Source organism: Hippichthys cyanospilos, chromosome 9 (genome assembly GCF_059441005.1).
Source record: "Hippichthys cyanospilos isolate Australia breed blue-spotted pipefish chromosome 9, RoL_Hcya_1.0, whole genome shotgun sequence".
NCBI lineage: Eukaryota > Metazoa > Chordata > Actinopteri > Syngnathiformes > Syngnathidae > Hippichthys > Hippichthys cyanospilos.
Genome location: NC_142377.1, coordinates 2571307 through 2590000, shown reverse-complemented (window position 1 = coordinate 2590000; position 18694 = coordinate 2571307). Strand labels below are relative to the sequence as shown.

Here is an 18694-nt window from a genome sequence, read left to right as displayed (position 1 = left end):
AACAATATAAATTACAGAAAACATATTGTGCTATATAGTGTAGTGATGTCTTGACAGCAGGCAAATCCTTTGGGCAGGAACCATCCCACATTCCAACCAGGTGGACCGCAGACGCCCCATCTCCTAACCCGCAATGGTCGATCAGTGCAGGGCCCATTGGAGGCGGTCAAGTCAACCCTCACCATCTAGCTAGCCCCCTCTCCCAGCCGGAAGAGGGTGGCAGGAAAAAAGAAAAAAGAAGAAAGCTGCAGACAGGCTCAATTAACTAAATGCTTTTGAATATAAATGTGTTTTTAGTCGGGATTTAAAGATTTCTACTGAGGTGGTTGCGCAAACTTCCATAGGTAGGGCATTCCATAGGACTGGCGTGCGAATGGAAAATGCCCTTGATCCCGCGGACTTCTTTTTAGCCCGTGGGGTCGATAGCAAACCAGCATTTTGTGGTCGAAGTTGTCGGGACGGAACATATGGTGATACTAAGTCGACGAGATAGGAAGGAGGTAAACCGTGTAAAATTTTATAAGTAATTAACAGCACCTTAAAATCACATCTCACGTGTATTGGAAGCCAATGCAGGTCAGCTAGAATTGGAGTAATATGATCGAACTTTCTCGTCCTTGTCAATAGTCTCGCTGCTGCATTCTGTACAGACTGCAGGCTTTTGATGTAGGACATGGGAAGTCCAGAAAACAAAACGTTACAATAGTCTAGGCGCAACGTGACAAATGCATGAATTAATGTTTCTGCATCGCTAAGAGAAAGAATAGGGTGAATCTTAGCTATATTGCGGAGGTGAAAAAACACCGTTCTTGTCATGTTATTAATATGTATCTGAAAGGAGAGAGCTGAGTCAAATATCACGCCGAGATTTTTTGCAGAACTACTTTGGGAAATAATACAGTTTTCCAGGTTCAACGTGGTATTCTTAAGCAAGTGCTGATGATGAGCAGGGCCAATAAATAACATCTCAGTTTTATTAGGGTTGAGAAGCAGAAAATTGGAAGACATCCATTGTTTAATCTCGGCAAGGCAAGCCTCCAGTTTACTGCACTTGCACGGATCCGTTATTTCTAAGGGCATATAGAGTTGGGTATCATCAGCATAGCAATGAAAACTAATAGCATGTTTACGTCTAATATCGCCGAGAGGAATCATGTAGATGTTGAACAGTAAGGGACCAAGTACTGACCCATGCGGGACACCACATGAGACGGAGAAAGATTCAGAGATCGCATTGCCATAAGAGACACTATGCGTCCTTCCCAGGATGTAAGATCTGAACCAAGAAAGTGCTGATCCCGAGATACCAACACATGATCTAAGACGTTCGATAAGAACATGATGATCAATAGTGTCAAATGCGGCACTAAGATCAAGGAGTAATAATATTGATGATTCATTCGTCACTTTTACTAGGGCTGTATCAGTTGAGTGGTTGGCCCTAAAACCTGACTGAAGGAGTTCAAATCTATTGTTATCTATCATAAAATCGCTAAGCTGTTGTGCTACAACTTTCTCAAGAATTTTGGCAATAAACGGAAGGTGTGACACTCGCCTATAGTTAAAGAGATTTTCAGGATTTAGGTGAGGTTTCTTAGGTAATGGTTGAATGACGGCCGTCTTAAAAGCTTCAGGTACAATGCCGGAGGAGAGTGACAGGTTGATCATATTCAAGACAGATGACCCTAAGACCGGGAATAAATCTTTAACGAGTTTGCCTGGAAGCGGGTTGAGCATGCAGGATGTCGGCTTTATTGCATTAACCAGGTGTGTAAGACACACCAAAGATACTAAATCAAACTGGGACAGGGTAACCAGACTTTCTTGAAACTGATTGTCATCTGATCATCATCACTAGCATCAACAATCACAGCTGGGGGGGTAAGTGGCGCTGCCTTTTTTTTTTTTTTTTTTTTTAAATTTGTAAGAGTTGTCTCTGGTCCGATCTGGAAAATATGGAAAAACTTACGGCACCTGGTATTCCCAGGCGGTCTCCCATTCCAAGCACTAACCTTGCTAAGCTTCCGAGATCAGACGAGACCCGGCATTCTCAGGGTCGTGTGGCCGTAAAAGGTTACTGACTGTAAAAATTCATAATATATAAGCGGCAAAAGTGGTGTAGTGGCAGTAGTGGTGTGAACCATTTTACAACGAACACATTTGTAAGAGTTTTCTCTGGTCTTATTTGGAAAATGTGTAAAAGCTTACGTCACCTGGTATTCCAGGTGGTTTCCCACCCAAGTACTAACCAGGCCCGACCATTGATAAGCTTCCGAGGTTGGACAAGATCGGGCATTCTCAGGGTAGTGTGGGCGTAAGTGATTAATGTAAATAAAACTTCATGCTTTATAAGTGGCAAAAGAGGGGTATGAACCAAATTCCAACAAACCAATTTGTTAGAGTTGTCTCTGGTCCTATTTGGAAAATGACTAAAAGCTTATTTTACCTGGTATTTCCAGGCAGTCTCCCATTCAAGTATTAAACAGGGCCAACCTTGCTAAGCTTCCAAGATCGGGCATTTTCAGGGTAGTGTGGCCATATGTTGTTATTGGCACTAGAAATTCATGCTTTATAAGAGGCAAAAGAAGGGTGTGAACCATTTAAAACAAACCAATTTGTGAAAGATATCTCTGGTCATATTTGGAAAATGTGTAATAGCTTACGGCACCTGCTATTCCCAGGCAGTCTCCCATCCAAGTACTAACCACGCCTAACCTTGCTAGGTATCCAAGACCAGACGAGATCAGGCGTTCTCAAGCTAGTATGGGCGTAAACGGTTACAAACACTAAAAATTCATGCTTTATAAGAGGTAAAAGAGGGAAGCAAACCATGTTACAACGAACAAATTTGTAAGAGTCGTCTCTGGGACTATTTGGAAAATGTGTAAAAGCTCAAGGCACCTGGTATTCAAAGGCTGTCTCCCATCTAAGTACTAATCACGACCAACCTTGCTTAACTTCCGAGATCGCACGAGATCAGGCGTACTCCGGTTAGTATGGCCGTAAGCGGTTACAAAGACTAAAAATTCATGCTTTTTAAGAGGCAAAAGAAGGGTGTGAACCATTTAAAACAAACCAATTTGTAAGCGTTGTCTCTGGTCCTGTTTGGAAAATGGGTAAAAGCTTATGGCACCTGGTATTCCCAGGCGGTCTCCTATCCAAGTACTAAACAGGCCCGACCTTGCTAAGCTTACGAGATCGGACGAGATGGGGCGTTCTCAGGGTAGTATTGCCGTAAACGGTTACTTAGAAAAATATTTCATGCTTTATAAGTGGCAAAAGAGGGTTATGAACCATTTGACAACAAACCAATTTGTAAGAGTCGTCTCTGGTCCTATTTGGAAAATGTTTTAAAGCTTACAGCTCCTGGTATTTCAAGGCGGTCTCTTATCCAAGTACTAACAAGGCCAAAACTTGCTAAGCTTCCGAGGTCCGACGAGATCGGCCGTTCTCAGGGTAGTGTGGCCGTAAGTGGTAACGAGCACTAAAAATTCATGCTTTATAAGAGGCAAAAGAGGGAAGCAAACCATGTTACAACGAACAAATTGATAAGAGTCGTCTCTAGGACTATTTGGAAAATGTGTAAAAGCTCAAGGCACCTGGTATTCCCAGGTGGTCTCCCATCCAAGTACTAAACAGGCCCCACCTTGCTAAACTTCTGGGAACGGACAAGATCAGTTGTTCTCAGGGAAGTATGGCCATAAGCAGTTACAAAAACTAAAAATTCATGCTTTATAAGAGGCAAAAGAAGGGTGTGAACCATTTAAAATAAACCAATTTGTAAGAGATATCTCTGGTCCTATTTGGAAAATGTGTAAAAGCTTACAGCACCTGGTATTCCCAGGCGGTCTCCGAGTCCAAGAACTAACAAGGCCTGACCTTGCTAAGCTTCCGAGATCAGACGAGATCGGGCGTTCTCAGAGTAGTAAGGTGTGAAGGGAATCATATATTAGGTTGTTATCATTATGTTCTTAGTTCATTGTTACCCATTTATGCAATCCTAGTTCATCTTGACCCTGTCCTTAGATAGAACTGTTGACGCACGAAAGTGTGAGCCGGGACCTTGGCCCAGCTGCCGGTGGCGCCCGGCTGGCTCTTTTGTTGTGTCTTGTAATCTGCTATGCTTCTATTCAATAAAAGCCAGGGGGAACGGCTGGGCAAGTGGAAAACTGGCGTTGGAAGACCCACGAGTTACATTTGCCCAAGCTTTTTTTTCCCTATGCCGGCATAGAAAAGTCAATCTTGGCTGGTCTGAGTTACTCTTTTTGCTGTTTAAGCAGCTAGGCTTGTCCTAGTCTTCTTTTCTGAGATTTCTCTGACATAAGGCCATAAGCTGTCACAAATCCTAAAAAGTCTTGCTTTATAAGAGGCAAAAAAAGGGTGTGAACCATTTAAAACAAACCAATTTGTGAAAGATATCTCTGGTCATATTTGGAAAATGTGTAATAGCTTACGGCACCTGCTATTCCCAGGCAGTCTCCCATCCAAGTACTAACCACGCCTAACCTTGCTAGGTATCCAAGACCAGACAAGATCAGGCGTTCTCAAGCTAGTATGGGCGTAAACGGTTACAAACACTAAAAATTCATGCTTTATAAGAGGTAAAAGAGGGAAGCAAACCATGTTACAACGAACAAATTTGTAAGAGTCGTCTCTGGGACTATTTGGAAAATGTGTAAAAGCTCAAGGCACCTGGTATTCAAAGGCTGTCTCCCATCTAAGTACTAATCACGACCAACCTTGCTTAACTTCCGAGATCGCACGAGATCAGGCGTACTCCGGTTAGTATGGCCGTAAGCGGTTACAAAGACTAAAAATTCATGCTTTTTAAGAGGCAAAAGAAGGGTGTGAACCATTTAAAACAAACCAATTTGTAAGCGTTGTCTCTGGTCCTGTTTGGAAAATGGGTAAAAGCTTATGGCACCTGGTATTCCCAGGCGGTCTCCTATCCAAGTACTAAACAGGCCCGACCTTGCTAAGCTTACGAGATCGGACGAGATGGGGCGTTCTCAGGGTAGTATTGCCGTAAACGGTTACTTAGAAAAATATTTCATGCTTTATAAGTGGCAAAAGAGGGTTATGAACCATTTGACAACAAACCAATTTGTAAGAGTCGTCTCTGGTCCTATTTGGAAAATGTTTTAAAGCTTACAGCTCCTGGTATTTCAAGGCGGTCTCTTATCCAAGTACTAACAAGGCCAAAACTTGCTAAGCTTCCGAGGTCCGACGAGATCGGCCGTTCTCAGGGTAGTGTGGCCGTAAGTGGTAACGAGCACTAAAAATTCATGCTTTATAAGAGGCAAAAGAGGGAAGCAAACCATGTTACAACGAACAAATTGATAAGAGTCGTCTCTAGGACTATTTGGAAAATGTGTAAAAGCTCAAGGCACCTGGTATTCCCAGGTGGTCTCCCATCCAAGTACTAAACAGGCCCCACCTTGCTAAACTTCTGGGAACGGACAAGATCAGTTGTTCTCAGGGAAGTATGGCCATAAGCAGTTACAAAAACTAAAAATTCATGCTTTATAAGAGGCAAAAGAAGGGTGTGAACCATTTAAAATAAACCAATTTGTAAGAGATATCTCTGGTCCTATTTGGAAAATGTGTAAAAGCTTACAGCACCTGGTATTCCCAGGCGGTCTCCGAGTCCAAGAACTAACAAGGCCTGACCTTGCTAAGCTTCCGAGATCAGACGAGATCGGGCGTTCTCAGAGTAGTAAGGTGTGAAGGGAATCATATATTAGGTTGTTATCATTATGTTCTTAGTTCATTGTTACCCATTTATGCAATCCTAGTTCATCTTGACCCTGTCCTTAGATAGAACTGTTGACGCACGAAAGTGTGAGCCGGGACCTTGGCCCAGCTGCCGGTGGCGCCCGGCTGGCTCTTTTGTTGTGTCTTGTAATCTGCTATGCTTCTATTCAATAAAAGCCAGGGGGAACGGCTGGGCAAGTGGAAAACTGGCGTTGGAAGACCCACGAGTTACATTTGCCCAAGCTTTTTTTTCCCTATGCCGGCATAGAAAAGTCAATCTTGGCTGGTCTGAGTTACTCTTTTTGCTGTTTAAGCAGCTAGGCTTGTCCTAGTCTTCTTTTCTGAGATTTCTCTGACATAAGGCCATAAGCTGTCACAAATCCTAAAAAGTCTTGCTTTATAAGAGGCAAAAAAAGGGTGTGAACCATTTAAAACAAACCAATTTGTGAAAGATATCTCTGGTCATATTTGGAAAATGTGTAATAGCTTACGGCACCTGCTATTCCCAGGCAGTCTCCCATCCAAGTACTAACCACGCCTAACCTTGCTAGGTATCCAAGACCAGACAAGATCAGGCGTTCTCAAGCTAGTATGGGCGTAAACGGTTACAAACACTAAAAATTCATGCTTTATAAGAGGTAAAAGAGGGAAGCAAACCATGTTACAACGAACAAATTTGTAAGAGTCGTCTCTGGGACTATTTGGAAAATGTGTAAAAGCTCAAGGCACCTGGTATTCAAAGGCTGTCTCCCATCTAAGTACTAATCACGACCAACCTTGCTTAACTTCCGAGATCGCACGAGATCAGGCGTACTCCGGTTAGTATGGCCGTAAGCGGTTACAAAGACTAAAAATTCATGCTTTTTAAGAGGCAAAAGAAGGGTGTGAACCATTTAAAACAAACCAATTTGTAAGCGTTGTCTCTGGTCCTGTTTGGAAAATGGGTAAAAGCTTATGGCACCTGGTATTCCCAGGCGGTCTCCTATCCAAGTACTAAACAGGCCCGACCTTGCTAAGCTTACGAGATCGGACGAGATGGGGCGTTCTCAGGGTAGTATTGCCGTAAACGGTTACTTAGAAAAATATTTCATGCTTTATAAGTGGCAAAAGAGGGTTATGAACCATTTGACAACAAACCAATTTGTAAGAGTCGTCTCTGGTCCTATTTGGAAAATGTTTTAAAGCTTACAGCTCCTGGTATTTCAAGGCGGTCTCTTATCCAAGTACTAACAAGGCCAAAACTTGCTAAGCTTCCGAGGTCCGACGAGATCGGCCGTTCTCAGGGTAGTGTGGCCGTAAGTGGTAACGAGCACTAAAAATTCATGCTTTATAAGAGGCAAAAGAGGGAAGCAAACCATGTTACAACGAACAAATTGATAAGAGTCGTCTCTAGGACTATTTGGAAAATGTGTAAAAGCTCAAGGCACCTGGTATTCCCAGGTGGTCTCCCATCCAAGTACTAAACAGGCCCCACCTTGCTAAACTTCTGGGAACGGACAAGATCAGTTGTTCTCAGGGAAGTATGGCCATAAGCAGTTACAAAAACTAAAAATTCATGCTTTATAAGAGGCAAAAGAAGGGTGTGAACCATTTAAAATAAACCAATTTGTAAGAGATATCTCTGGTCCTATTTGGAAAATGTGTAAAAGCTTACAGCACCTGGTATTCCCAGGCGGTCTCCGAGTCCAAGAACTAACAAGGCCCGACCTTGCTAAGCTTCCGAGATCAGACGAGATCGGGCGTTCTCAGAGTAGTAAGGTGTGAAGGGAATCATATATTAGGTTGTTATCATTATGTTCTTAGTTCATTGTTACCCATTTATGCAATCCTAGTTCATCTTGACCCTGTCCTTAGATAGAACTGTTGACGCACGAAAGTGTGAGCCGGGACCTTGGCCCAGCTGCCGGTGGCGCCCGGCTGGCTCTTTTGTTGTGTCTTGTAATCTGCTATGCTTCTATTCAATAAAAGCCAGGGGGAACGGCTGGGCAAGTGGAAAACTGGCGTTGGAAGACCCACGAGTTACATTTGCCCAAGCTTTTTTTTCCCTATGCCGGCATAGAAAAGTCAATCTTGGCTGGTCTGAGTTACTCTTTTTGCTGTTTAAGCAGCTAGGCTTGTCCTAGTCTTCTTTTCTGAGATTTCTCTGACATAAGGCCATAAGCTGTCACAAATCCTAAAAAGTCTTGCTTTATAAGAGGCAAAAAAAGGGTGTGAACCATTTAAAACAAACCAATTTGTAAGAAATATCTCTGGTCCTATTTGGAAAATGTGTAAAAGCTTACAGCACCTGGTATTCCCAGGCGGTCTCCGAGTCCAAGTACTAAACAGGCCCGACCTTGCTAAGCTTCCGAGATCAGACGAGATCGGGCATTCTCATGGTAGTATGGCCGTAAGCTGTCAGAAAAAAAAAAAGAAGTCTTGCTTTAAAAGAGGCAAAATAGAGTGTGAACCATTTAAAACAAACCAATTTGTAAGAAATATCTCTGGTCCTATTTGGAAAAGGTGTAAAAGCTTACAGGACCTGGTATTCCCAGGGGGTTTCCCATTCGAGTACTAAGCAGGCCCAACCTTGCTAAGCTTCCGAGATCAGACGAGATCAGGCATTCTCATGGTAGTATGGCCGTAAGCAGTTACAAAAACTAAAAATTCATGCTTTATAAGAGGCAAAAGAAGGATGTGAACCATTTAAAACAAACCAATTTGTAAGAGATATCTCTGGTCCCATTTGGAAGATGTGTAAAAGCTTACAGCACCTGGTATTCCCAGGCGGTCTCCCATTCAAGTACTAACCAGGCCCGACCTTGCTAAGCTTCCGAGATCAGACGAGATCGGGCGTTCTCAGGGTAGTATGGCCGTAAGCTGTGACCAAAAACTAAAAATTCATGCTTTATAAGAGGCAAAAGAAGGGTGTGAACCATTTAAAACAAACCAATTTGTAAGAGATATCTCTGGTCCCATTTGGAAGATGTGTAAAAGCTTACAGCACCTGGTATTCCCAGGCGGTCTCCCATACAAGTACTAACCAGGCCCGACCTTACCAAGCTTACGAGATCAGGCGAGATCAGAGTAGTATGGCCGTAACAGTTACAAAAGAAGGGTGTGAACCATTTAAAACAAACCAATTTGTAAGAGATATGTCTGGTCCTATTTGGAAAATGTGTAAAAGCTTACAGCACCTGGTATTCCCAGGCGGTCTCCGAGTCCAAGTACTAAACAGGCCCGACCTTGCTAAGCTTCCGAGATCAGACGAGATCGGGCGTTTTCAGGGTAGTATGGACGTAAGCTATCACAAATCCTAAAAAGTCTTGCTTTATAAGAGTTAAAAAAAGGGTGTGAACAATTTAAAAAAAACTAATTTGTAAGAAATATCTCTGGTCCTATTTGGAAAAGGTCTAAAAGCTTACAGCACCTGGTATTCCCAGGCGGTCTCCCGTTCAAGTACTAACCAGGCCCGACCATGCTAAGCTTCCAAGACCAGAAGAGATCGGGCATTCTCAGGGTAGTATGGCCGTAAGCAGTTACAAAAAAAAAAAAAAAAAAAAAAAATCATGCTTTATAAGAGGCAAAAGAAGGGTGTGAACCTTTTAAAACAAACCAATTTGTAAGAGATATCTGTGGTCCTAATTGGAAAATGTGTAAAAGCTTACAGCACCAGGTATTCCCAGGCGGTCTCCCATCCAAGTAGTAACCAGCCCCAACCTTGCTAAGCATTCGAGATCAGACAAGATCAGGCGTTCTCAGGGTAGTATGGCCGTAAGCGTCTACAAAAGAAGGGTGTGAACCATTTAAAACAAACCCATTTGTAAGAGATATCTCTGGTCCTATCTGGAAAAGGTGTAAAAGCTTACAGCACCTGGTATTGCCAGGCGGTCTCCGAGTCCAAGTACTAAACAGGCCTGACCTTGCTAAGCTTCCGAGATGAGACGAAATCGGGCGTTCTCAGGGTAGTATGGCCGTAAGATGTCACAAAAACTAAAAATTCATGCTTTATAAGGGGTAAAAGAAGGGTGTGAACCATTTAAAACAAACCAATTTGTAAGAGATATCTCTGGTCCTTTTTGGAAAAGGTGTAAAAGCTTACAGCACCTGGTATTCCCAGGCGGTCTCCGAGTCCAAGTACTAACCAGGCCCGACCTTGCCAAGCTTACGAGATCAGGGTAGTATGGCCGTAAGCAGTTACAAAAGAAGGGTGTGAACCATTTAAAACAAACCAATTTGTAAGAGATATCTCTGGTCCCATTTGGAAGATGTGTAAAAGCTTACAGCACCTGGTATTCCCAGGCGGTCTCCCATTCAAGTACAAACCAGGCCCGACCTTGCTAAGCTTCCGAGATCAGACGAGATCGGGGGTTCTCAGGGTAGTATGGCCGTAAGCTGTCATAAATCCTAAAAAGTCTTGCTTTATAAGAGGCAAAAAAAGGGTGTGAACCATTTAAAACAAACCAATTTGTAAGAGATATCTCTGGTCCCATTTGGAAAATGTGTAAAAGCTTACAGCACCTGGTATTCCCAGGCGGTCTCCGAGTCCAAGTACTAAACAGGCCCGTCCTTGCTAAGCTTCCGAGATCAGACGAGATCCGGCGTTCTCAGGGTAGTATGGCCGTAAGCTGTCACAAAAAAAAAGAAGTCTTGCTTTAAAAGAGGCAAAAAAAGGGTGTGAACCATTTAAAACAAACCAATTTGTAAGAAATATCTCTGGTCCTATTTGGAAAATGTGTAAAAGCTTACAGCACCTGGTATTCCCAGGCGGTCTCCGAGTCCAAGTACTAAACAGGCCCGTCCTTGCTAAGCTTCCGAGATCAGACGAGATCCGGCGTTCTCAGGGTAGTATGGCCGTAAGCTGTCACAAAAAAAAAGAAGTCTTGCTTTAAAAGAGGCAAAAAAAGGGTGTGAACCATTTAAAACAAACCAATTTGTAAGAAATATCTCTGGTCCTATTTGGAAAATGTGTAAAAGCTTACAGCACCTGGTATTCCCAGGCGGTCTCCGAGTCCAAGTACTAAACAGGCCCGACCTTGCTAAGCTTCCGAGATCAGACGAGATCGGGCATTCTCATGGTAGTATGGCCGTAAGCTGTCAGAAAAAAAAAAGAAGTCTTGCTTTAAAAGAGGCAAAATAGAGTGTGAACCATTTAAAACAAACCAATTTGTAAGAAATATCTCTGGTCCTATTTGGAAAAGGTGTAAAAGCTTACAGGACCTGGTATTCCCAGGGGGTTTCCCATTCGAGTACTAAGCAGGCCCAACCTTGCTAAGTTTCCGAGATCAGACAAGATCAGGCATTCTCATGGTAGTATGGCCGTAAGCAGTTACAAAAACTAAAAATTCATGCTTTATAAGAGGCAAAAGAAGGATGTGAACCATTTAAAACAAACCAATTTGTAAGAGATATCTCTGGTCCCATTTGGAAGATGTGTAAAAGCTTACAGCACCTGGTATTCCCAGGCGGTCTCCCATTCAAGTACTAACCAGGCCCGACCTTGCTAAGCTTCCGAGATCAGACGAGATCGGGCGTTCTCAGGGTAGTATGGCCGTAAGCTGTGACCAAAAACTAAAAACTCATGCTTTATAAGAGGCAAAAGAAGGGTGTGAACCATTTAAAACAAACCAATTTGTAAGAGATATCTCTGGTCCCATTTGGAAGATGTGTAAAAGCTTACAGCACCTGGTATTCCCAGGCGGTCTCCCATACAAGTACTAACCAGGCCCGACCTTACCAAGCTTACGAGATCAGGCGAGATCAGAGTAGTATGGCCGTAACAGTTACAAAAGAAGGGTGTGAACCATTTAAAACAAACCAATTTGTAAGAGATATGTCTGGTCCTATTTGGAAAATGTGTAAAAGCTTACAGCACCTGGTATTCCCAGGCGGTCTCCGAGTCCAAGTACTAAACAGGCCCGACCTTGCTAAGCTTCCGAGATCAGACGAGATCGGGCGTTTTCAGGGTAGTATGGACGTAAGCTATCACAAATCCTAAAAAGTCTTGCTTTATAAGAGTTAAAAAAAGGGTGTGAACAATTTAAAAAAAACTAATTTGTAAGAAATATCTCTGGTCCTATTTGGAAAAGGTCTAAAAGCTTACAGCACCTGGTATTCCCAGGCGGTCTCCGTTCAAGTACTAACCAGGCCCGACCATGCTAAGCTTCCAAGACCAGACGAGATCGGGCATTCTCAGGGTAGTATGGCCGTAAGCAGTTACAAAAAAAAAAAAAAAAAAAAAATCATGCTTTATAAGAGGCAAAAGAAGGGTGTGAACCTTTTAAAACAAACCAATTTGTAAGAGATATCTGTGGTCCTAATTGGAAAATGTGTAAAAGGTTACAGCACCAGGTATTCCCAGGCGGTCTCCCATCCAAGTAGTAACCAGGCCCAACCTTGTTAAGCATCCGAGATCAGACAAGATCAGGCGTTCTCAGGGTAGTATGGCCGTAAGCGTTTACAAAAGAAGGGTGTGAACCATTTAAAACAAACCCATTTGTAAGAGATATCTCTGGTCCTATCTGGAAAAGGTGTAAAAGCTTACAGCACCTGGTATTGCCAGGCGGTCTCCGAGTCCAAGTACTAAACAGGCCTGACCTTGCTAAGCTTCCGAGATCAGACGAAATCGGGCGTTCTCAGGGTAGTATGGTCGTAAGATGTCACAAAAACTAAAAATTCATGCTTTGTAAGGGGTAAAAGAAGGGTGTGAACCATTTAAAACAAACCAATTTGTAAGAGATATCTCTGGTCCTAATTGGAAAATGTGTAAAAGCTTACAGCACCTGGTATTGCCAGGCGGTCTCCGAGTCCAAGTACTAACCAGGACCGACCTTGCTAAGCTTCCGAGATCAGGCGAGATCGGGCGTTCTCAGGGTAGTATGGCCGTGAGCTGTCACAAAAACTAAAAAGTCTTGCTATATAAGAGGCAAATGAAGGGTGTGAACCATTTAAAACAAACCAATTTGTAAGAGATATCTCTGGTCCTATTTGGAAAATGTGTAAAAGCTTACAGCACCTGGTATTCCCAGGCGGTCTCCCATTCAAGTACTAACCAGGCCCAACCTTGCTACGCTCCCGAGATCAGACAAGATCAGGCATTCTAATGGTAGTTTGTCCGTAAGCAGTTACAAAAACTAAAAATTCATGCTTTGGTCCCCTTTGGAAGATGTGTAAAAGCTTACAGCACCTGGTATTCCCAGGCGGTCTCCGAGTCCAAGTACTAAACAGGCCCGACCTTGCTAAGCTTCCGAGATCAGACGAGATTTGGCGTTCTCAGTGTAGTATGGCCGTAAGCTGTCACAAAAACTAAAAATTCATGCTTTGGTCCCATTTGGAAGATGTGTAAAAGCTTACAGCACCTGGTATTCCCAGGCGGTCTCCCATCCAAGTACTAAAAAGGCCCGACCTTGCTAGGCTTCCTAGATCGGACGAGATCGGGCGTTCTCAGGGTAGTATGGTCGTAAGCGGTAATAAAAGAAGGGTGTGAACCATTTAAAACAAACCAATTTGTAAGAGACATCTCTGGTCCTATTTGGAAAATGTGTAAAAGCTTACAGCACCTGGTATTCCCAGGCGCTCTCCCATTCAAGTACTAACCAGGCCCGACCTTGCTAAGCTTCCGAGATCATGTAAGATGGGGCGTTCTCAGGGTAGTATGGCCGTAAGCTGTCACAAAAACTAAAAAGTCTTGATTTATAAGAGGCAAAAGAAGGGTGTGAACCATTTAAAACAAACCAATTTGTAAGAGATATCTCTGGTCCTATTTGGAAAAGGTGTAAAAGCTTACAGCACCTGGTATCGCCAGGCGGTGTCTGAGTCCAAGTACTAAACAGGCCTGACCTTGCTAAGCTTCCGAGATCAGACGAAATCGGGCGTTCTCAGGGTAGTATGGCCGTAAGCTGTCACAAAAACTAAACATTCATGCTTTATAAGGGGTAAAAGAAGGGTGTGAACCTTTTAAAACAAACCAATTTGCAAGAGATATCTCTGGTCCTAATTGGAAAATGTGTAAAAGCTTACAGCACCTGGTATTCCCAGGCGGTCTCCGAGTCCAAGTACTAACCAGGCCCGACCTTGCTAAGCTTCCGAGATCAGGCGAGATCGGGCGTTCTCAGGGTAGTATGGCCGTAAGCTGTCACAAAAACTAAAAAGTCTGGCTATATAAGAGGCAAAAGAAGGGTGTGAACCATTTAAAACAAACCAATTTGTAAGAGATATCTCTGGTCCTATTTGGAAAATGTGTAAAAGCTTACAGCACCTGGTATTTCCAGGCGGTCTCCGAGTCCAAGTACTAAACAGGCCCGTCCTTGCTAAGCTTCCGAGATTAGACGAGATCGGGCGTTCTCAGGGTAGTATGGCCGTAAGCTGTCACAAAAAAAAGAAGTCTTGATTTAAAAGAGGCAAAATAAGGGTGTGAACCATTTAAAACAAACCAATTTGTAAGACATATCTCTGGTCCTATTTGGAAAAGGTGTAAAAGCTTACAGCACCTGGTATTCCCAGGCAGTCTCCCATTCAAGTACTAACCAGGCCCGACCTTGCTAAGCTTCCGAGATCAGACGAGATCGGGCGTTCTCAGGGTAGTATGGCCGTAAGCTGTCACAAAAACTAAAAAGTCTTGTTTTATAAGAGGCAAAAAAAGGGTGTGAACCATTTAAAACTAACCAATTTGTAAGAGATATCTCTGGTCCTATTTGGAAAATGTGTAAAAGCTTACAGCACCTGGTATTCCCAGGCGGTCTCCGAGTCCAAGTACTAAACAGGCCCTACCTTGCTAAGCTTCCGAGATCGGAAGAGATCTGGCGTTCTCAGGGTAGTATGGTTGCAAGCGGTTACTCAGAAAAATACTTCATGCTTTATAAGTGGCAAAAGAGGGTTATGAACCATTTTACAACAAACCAATTTGTAAGAGTTGTCTCTGGTCCTTTTTGGAAAATGTGTAAAAACTTACGGCACCTGGTATATCCAGGCGGTCTCCCATCCAAGTACTAATTAGGCCCAACCTTGCTAGGCTTCCGAGATCGGGCCGTCTCAGGGTAGTATAGCCATAAGCGCTTACAAAAACTAAAAATGCATGCTTTATAAGAGGCAAAAGAAGGGCTTGAACCATTTAAAACAAACTAATTTGTAAGAGTTGTCTCTGGTCCTATTTGGAAAATAGGACCAAGCTTACAGCACCTTGTATTCCCAGGCGGTCTCCTATCCAAGTACTAACCAGGCCCGACGTTGCTTAGCTTCTGAGATCAGACAAGATCAGGCATTCTCAGGGTAGTATGGCTGTAAGCAGTCACTCAGAAAAATACTTCATGCTTTATAAGTGGCAAAAGAGGGTTATGTACTATTTTACAACAAACCACTTTGTAAGAGTTGTCTCCCATCCAAGTACCAAACAATTGCAAATGGAAAATGCATAATAGCTTACGGCAGTCCCATCCAAGTACTAAACAGGCCCGACCTTGCTAAGCTTCCGAGATCGGACGAGATCGGGCGTTCTCAAGGTAGTGTGGCCATAAGTGGTTACCAACACTAAAAATTAATGCTTTATAAGAGGCAAAAGAGGGGTGCGAACCCTTTTAAAACAAACCATTTTGTAAGCGTTATCTCTGGTCCTCTTTCGAAAATGTTTTGAAGCTTACGGCGCCTGGTATTCCCAGGCGGTCTCCCATCTAAGTACTAAACAGGCCTAACCTTGCAAAGCTTCCAAGTTTGGGCGTTGTCAGGGTATTGTGGCCATAAGCAGTTACTAACATTAAAAATTCATGCTTTATAAGAGGCAAAAGAGGGTTGCGAACCATTATACAAGGAAAAAAATTGTAAGAGGTGTTTTTGGTCCTAATTAGATATTTTGTAAAAGCTTACGGCACCTGGTATTCACAGGCGGTCTCCCATCCAAGTACTAACCTTGCTAAGCTTCAGAGATCAAACGAGATCAAGCGTTGTCAGGGTAGTGTGGCCGTAAGCCATTAGCAATTCTAAAAATTCAAGATTTATAAGAGGCAAAAAGAGGGGTGTGAACCAATTTACAATGAACCAATTTGTAAGAGTTGTCTCTGGTCCTTTTTGGAAAAATGTGTCAAATCTAACAGCACATGGTATACCCAGGTGGTCTCCCATTCAAGTACTAACCAGGCCCAACCTTGTTAGGATTTCGAGATCCGACGAGATCGGGCGGTCTCAGGGTAGCATGGCCGTAAGCAGTTCCTGAGAATAAAACTTCATGCTTTAGAAGTGGCAAAAGAGCGGTATGAACCATTTTACAACAAACCAATTTGTTAGAGTTGTCTCTGGTCTTATTTGGAAAATGTGTAAAAGCTTGGCACTTGGTATTCCCAGGTGGTCTCCCATCCAAGTACTAAATAGGCCTAACATGATTAAGCTTCCAAGATCGGAGGAGATCGGGCGTTCTCAGGGTAGTGTGGCCGTGAGCGGTTACCAACACTAAAAATTCATTCTTTTTAGGTGGCAAAAGAGGGGTGCGAACCATTTTACAACAAACAAATTTCTTTCACTGGAGTTTCACTGGTCCTATTTGGAAATTGTGTAAAAGCTTACGGAACCTGGTATTCCCAGGCGGTCTCTCAGCCAAGTACTAACGAGGACCAACCTTGCTAAGCTTCTGACATAAGACGAGATCGGGCATTCTCAGGGTAGTGTGGCCATATGCGGTTAGCAACACTAAAAGTTTATGCTTTATAAGAGGCAAAACAGTTTTCTCTGGTCCTTTTTTGAGAACGTGAAAAAGTAAAACATACTTCACAGCTTAACAATTTCTGAATGATCAGCACGCTCCATGTAAACTTTACACTTTTATGGCTATTATTTACCAAGTTCTGCCACTGTCTGGCCACTCTGTCATAGGAGAAAATTGTTTCCTCTTCCTCTTAGTATTGGCCTGAGTGTTATCTAATAGTTAAAGTTAAGCTGCTAAAATAATAAGAGCAGGAAAAGTCAACAGTGACATTTTAAGGAATGTGAGAAAGAAAACATGAAGGTGAAAAAGCAAGAGGCAACTATTAGGTTAAAGTGAAGGAAAAAAAAAGTAAGATATTGAATTAGTGATGACTTCAGAGGAGGGCCTTGTTGGATGCTGGGAAATTAGGAAAAATTAATTAATTTTATTCCTTGGTCTGTCAACCAGTTGTCTTAGACAGTGGTTCTCAAAGTGGGGTCCATAGACCCCTGGAGGTCAGTGGCCTGATTGCAGGTCAGTGGCCTGATTGTGGGGGTTCTGTGAAATAATTTGGTTTATTAATAAAATTATGAATTTGTATTAATTTCATTTTATTTTATATCAGATTGTGAAAGTATTCATGACTAATATAAAGCGATCAATTCAACCGGTTTAGCGTATTTTTTAAAATCTAATTTTTAAATTTGTCAAAATGTGTTTTTTGTCTACAATTGCTTGCTAATGAAGCAAAAGCCAGCGAAGCTAAAGCGGCATTTTATTTTATAATGCTGTTTTTGACTAAATAATTGGCAGCAATCTGTTTGTTATGACCTGGTTTGTTATAAGAAAGTGTGCAATTTGCAATTTTTATTTTCTAAACTTCAGTATCCCTGAAAAGTAACAAATATATTTAAAATTGAATCTGTTGATGAATAAAAAGGACACCTTTGCTTTGCTTATTTTTATGTTTTTTTTGCTTTGTTTCTTCAAACATTTGCAATTGGGATCCTTGGAAAATTTATTTTCTAAAAGGGGGGCTGTCAGGGTTATCTTTAAAGGTAGACTAAGACAAGCCCTGCTGCTAAACAGCAAAATAGTCACTCAGACGAGCCAAGATTGACTTTTCTCCGCCTAGGCAAAGGGAAAAGCTTGGCGTACTGTACATACTCATGCGTTGCCAACAGCATTTATGTCGCTCAAGCGTCCCCGCCTGCTATTGAAGGACTGGGGCGAGATGAACTAGGACTGCATAGATGGATAGCAATGTACACTATTCTAGACAAGAAATAAGCACATAATGAAAACAACCTAATATATGATTCCCTTCACAGGGGCTGACTCCAAAAGGTTTGAGAACCCCTGGTCTAAGAAATGGTTTCTTAGAAAACATCCAGTACAAAAGGATTTCAAAATGCAAGCTTGTTGGGCCACCAACACAAAAAAAACCCTTCATTCTAGTTGGCTGACTGGACCCCAATCACATGCCTTGGTTATCTCTTTCTAAACATATTAAAAATTAGATACAACTGTACAACTTACAACAAAATGTTGCAGTCTCAGAAGTGGGATGTAAATTAAGAGAGATAATTATGGTGGCTCTGAAGTGTAAATCACACAAAGAAAAAACTAAGTAAACAAAAATGGTCATCACAAAAAAAAACACCTGACAGGGGAGAAGCATGCAAGGAAAAGGCACACAGAAGAAAAAAGTAGCACCCAAGTTAAAAAGAGGCACACAAGAAAAAAAGAGCACGCGAAGGCTAGTTTCACACTGCAGCAACTGTGAGCCAATTTTGCCCCTATATGACCTGTTCCTAAACGTTTGATGGAGGCGTGGACGACACAGATTCAATTTTTTAAAATGGGACACAGGCCACTTTGGAATGTGGTACTCAATCCGATACGTGTCCGATTTTTTTTCATGTAATTTTATTCTGAACGGCCAGGTCGCATTCGAGTTGAACATAAACAAACAAACAAGTTTGAAAATATTCTGAGGGAAGGAAAACAAAGTGTATTTACTGCGTGTTTTATAGTTCTATACTGTATTATACATTTTATGTATATATATATATATATATATATATATATATATATATATATATATATATATATATATATATATATATATATATATATATTATAAAATATTTCTTTTTATTGTAAAATATTTCAGGTCACGTTTTTTTTTCCTCATTTTCAACCATCATATTGGAGGGTTCGACTTATACTCGCATAACTCAGAACTGGACCAATATTTTCCAAATATCTGTGTTTGAATAGCATTTATTT

The 18694-nt window shown here is 42.1% G+C and overlaps 2 non-coding genes and 25 pseudogenes across 2 annotated transcripts; all 27 read right to left on the bottom strand.

Annotated features, from left to right (window-relative positions):
* Positions 1-3121: 3121 nt before the first annotated feature.
* LOC148417692 (5S ribosomal RNA) lies at positions 3122-3240 on the bottom strand (annotated as a pseudogene).
* Positions 3241-3587: 347 nt separating this feature from the next.
* Positions 3588-3706, bottom strand: LOC148417691 (5S ribosomal RNA; annotated as a pseudogene).
* Positions 3707-4912: 1206 nt separating this feature from the next.
* On the bottom strand, positions 4913-5031 carry LOC148417690 (5S ribosomal RNA; annotated as a pseudogene).
* A 347-nt stretch (positions 5032-5378) lies between these two features.
* LOC148417689 (5S ribosomal RNA) lies at positions 5379-5497 on the bottom strand (annotated as a pseudogene).
* A 1206-nt stretch (positions 5498-6703) lies between these two features.
* Positions 6704-6822, bottom strand: LOC148417688 (5S ribosomal RNA; annotated as a pseudogene).
* A 347-nt stretch (positions 6823-7169) lies between these two features.
* On the bottom strand, positions 7170-7288 carry LOC148417687 (5S ribosomal RNA; annotated as a pseudogene).
* Positions 7289-8029: 741 nt separating this feature from the next.
* Positions 8030-8149, bottom strand: LOC148417686 (5S ribosomal RNA; annotated as a pseudogene).
* A 114-nt stretch (positions 8150-8263) lies between these two features.
* LOC148417685 (5S ribosomal RNA) lies at positions 8264-8382 on the bottom strand (annotated as a pseudogene).
* Positions 8383-8495: 113 nt separating this feature from the next.
* On the bottom strand, positions 8496-8614 carry LOC148417684 (5S ribosomal RNA). Its single transcript, XR_015866735.1, has one exon. It is a non-coding gene; the product is annotated as a 5S ribosomal RNA (ribosomal RNA).
* A 304-nt stretch (positions 8615-8918) lies between these two features.
* On the bottom strand, positions 8919-9038 carry LOC148417683 (5S ribosomal RNA; annotated as a pseudogene).
* Positions 9039-9151: 113 nt separating this feature from the next.
* LOC148417682 (5S ribosomal RNA) lies at positions 9152-9270 on the bottom strand (annotated as a pseudogene).
* Positions 9271-9394: 124 nt separating this feature from the next.
* Positions 9395-9513, bottom strand: LOC148417681 (5S ribosomal RNA; annotated as a pseudogene).
* Positions 9514-10010: 497 nt separating this feature from the next.
* LOC148417680 (5S ribosomal RNA) lies at positions 10011-10129 on the bottom strand (annotated as a pseudogene).
* Positions 10130-10242: 113 nt separating this feature from the next.
* Positions 10243-10362, bottom strand: LOC148417679 (5S ribosomal RNA; annotated as a pseudogene).
* Positions 10363-10475: 113 nt separating this feature from the next.
* LOC148417678 (5S ribosomal RNA) lies at positions 10476-10595 on the bottom strand (annotated as a pseudogene).
* A 113-nt stretch (positions 10596-10708) lies between these two features.
* Positions 10709-10828, bottom strand: LOC148417677 (5S ribosomal RNA; annotated as a pseudogene).
* Positions 10829-10941: 113 nt separating this feature from the next.
* LOC148417676 (5S ribosomal RNA) lies at positions 10942-11060 on the bottom strand (annotated as a pseudogene).
* A 113-nt stretch (positions 11061-11173) lies between these two features.
* Positions 11174-11292, bottom strand: LOC148417675 (5S ribosomal RNA). Its single transcript, XR_015866734.1, has one exon. It is a non-coding gene; the product is annotated as a 5S ribosomal RNA (ribosomal RNA).
* Positions 11293-11596: 304 nt separating this feature from the next.
* On the bottom strand, positions 11597-11716 carry LOC148417674 (5S ribosomal RNA; annotated as a pseudogene).
* A 113-nt stretch (positions 11717-11829) lies between these two features.
* Positions 11830-11947, bottom strand: LOC148417673 (5S ribosomal RNA; annotated as a pseudogene).
* A 122-nt stretch (positions 11948-12069) lies between these two features.
* Positions 12070-12188, bottom strand: LOC148417672 (5S ribosomal RNA; annotated as a pseudogene).
* A 548-nt stretch (positions 12189-12736) lies between these two features.
* LOC148417671 (5S ribosomal RNA) lies at positions 12737-12855 on the bottom strand (annotated as a pseudogene).
* Positions 12856-13079: 224 nt separating this feature from the next.
* LOC148417670 (5S ribosomal RNA) lies at positions 13080-13198 on the bottom strand (annotated as a pseudogene).
* An 82-nt stretch (positions 13199-13280) lies between these two features.
* Positions 13281-13399, bottom strand: LOC148417669 (5S ribosomal RNA; annotated as a pseudogene).
* A 346-nt stretch (positions 13400-13745) lies between these two features.
* On the bottom strand, positions 13746-13865 carry LOC148417668 (5S ribosomal RNA; annotated as a pseudogene).
* A 345-nt stretch (positions 13866-14210) lies between these two features.
* Positions 14211-14329, bottom strand: LOC148417667 (5S ribosomal RNA; annotated as a pseudogene).
* A 569-nt stretch (positions 14330-14898) lies between these two features.
* LOC148417666 (5S ribosomal RNA) lies at positions 14899-15017 on the bottom strand (annotated as a pseudogene).
* Between the last annotated feature and the right edge of the window lie 3677 nt (positions 15018-18694).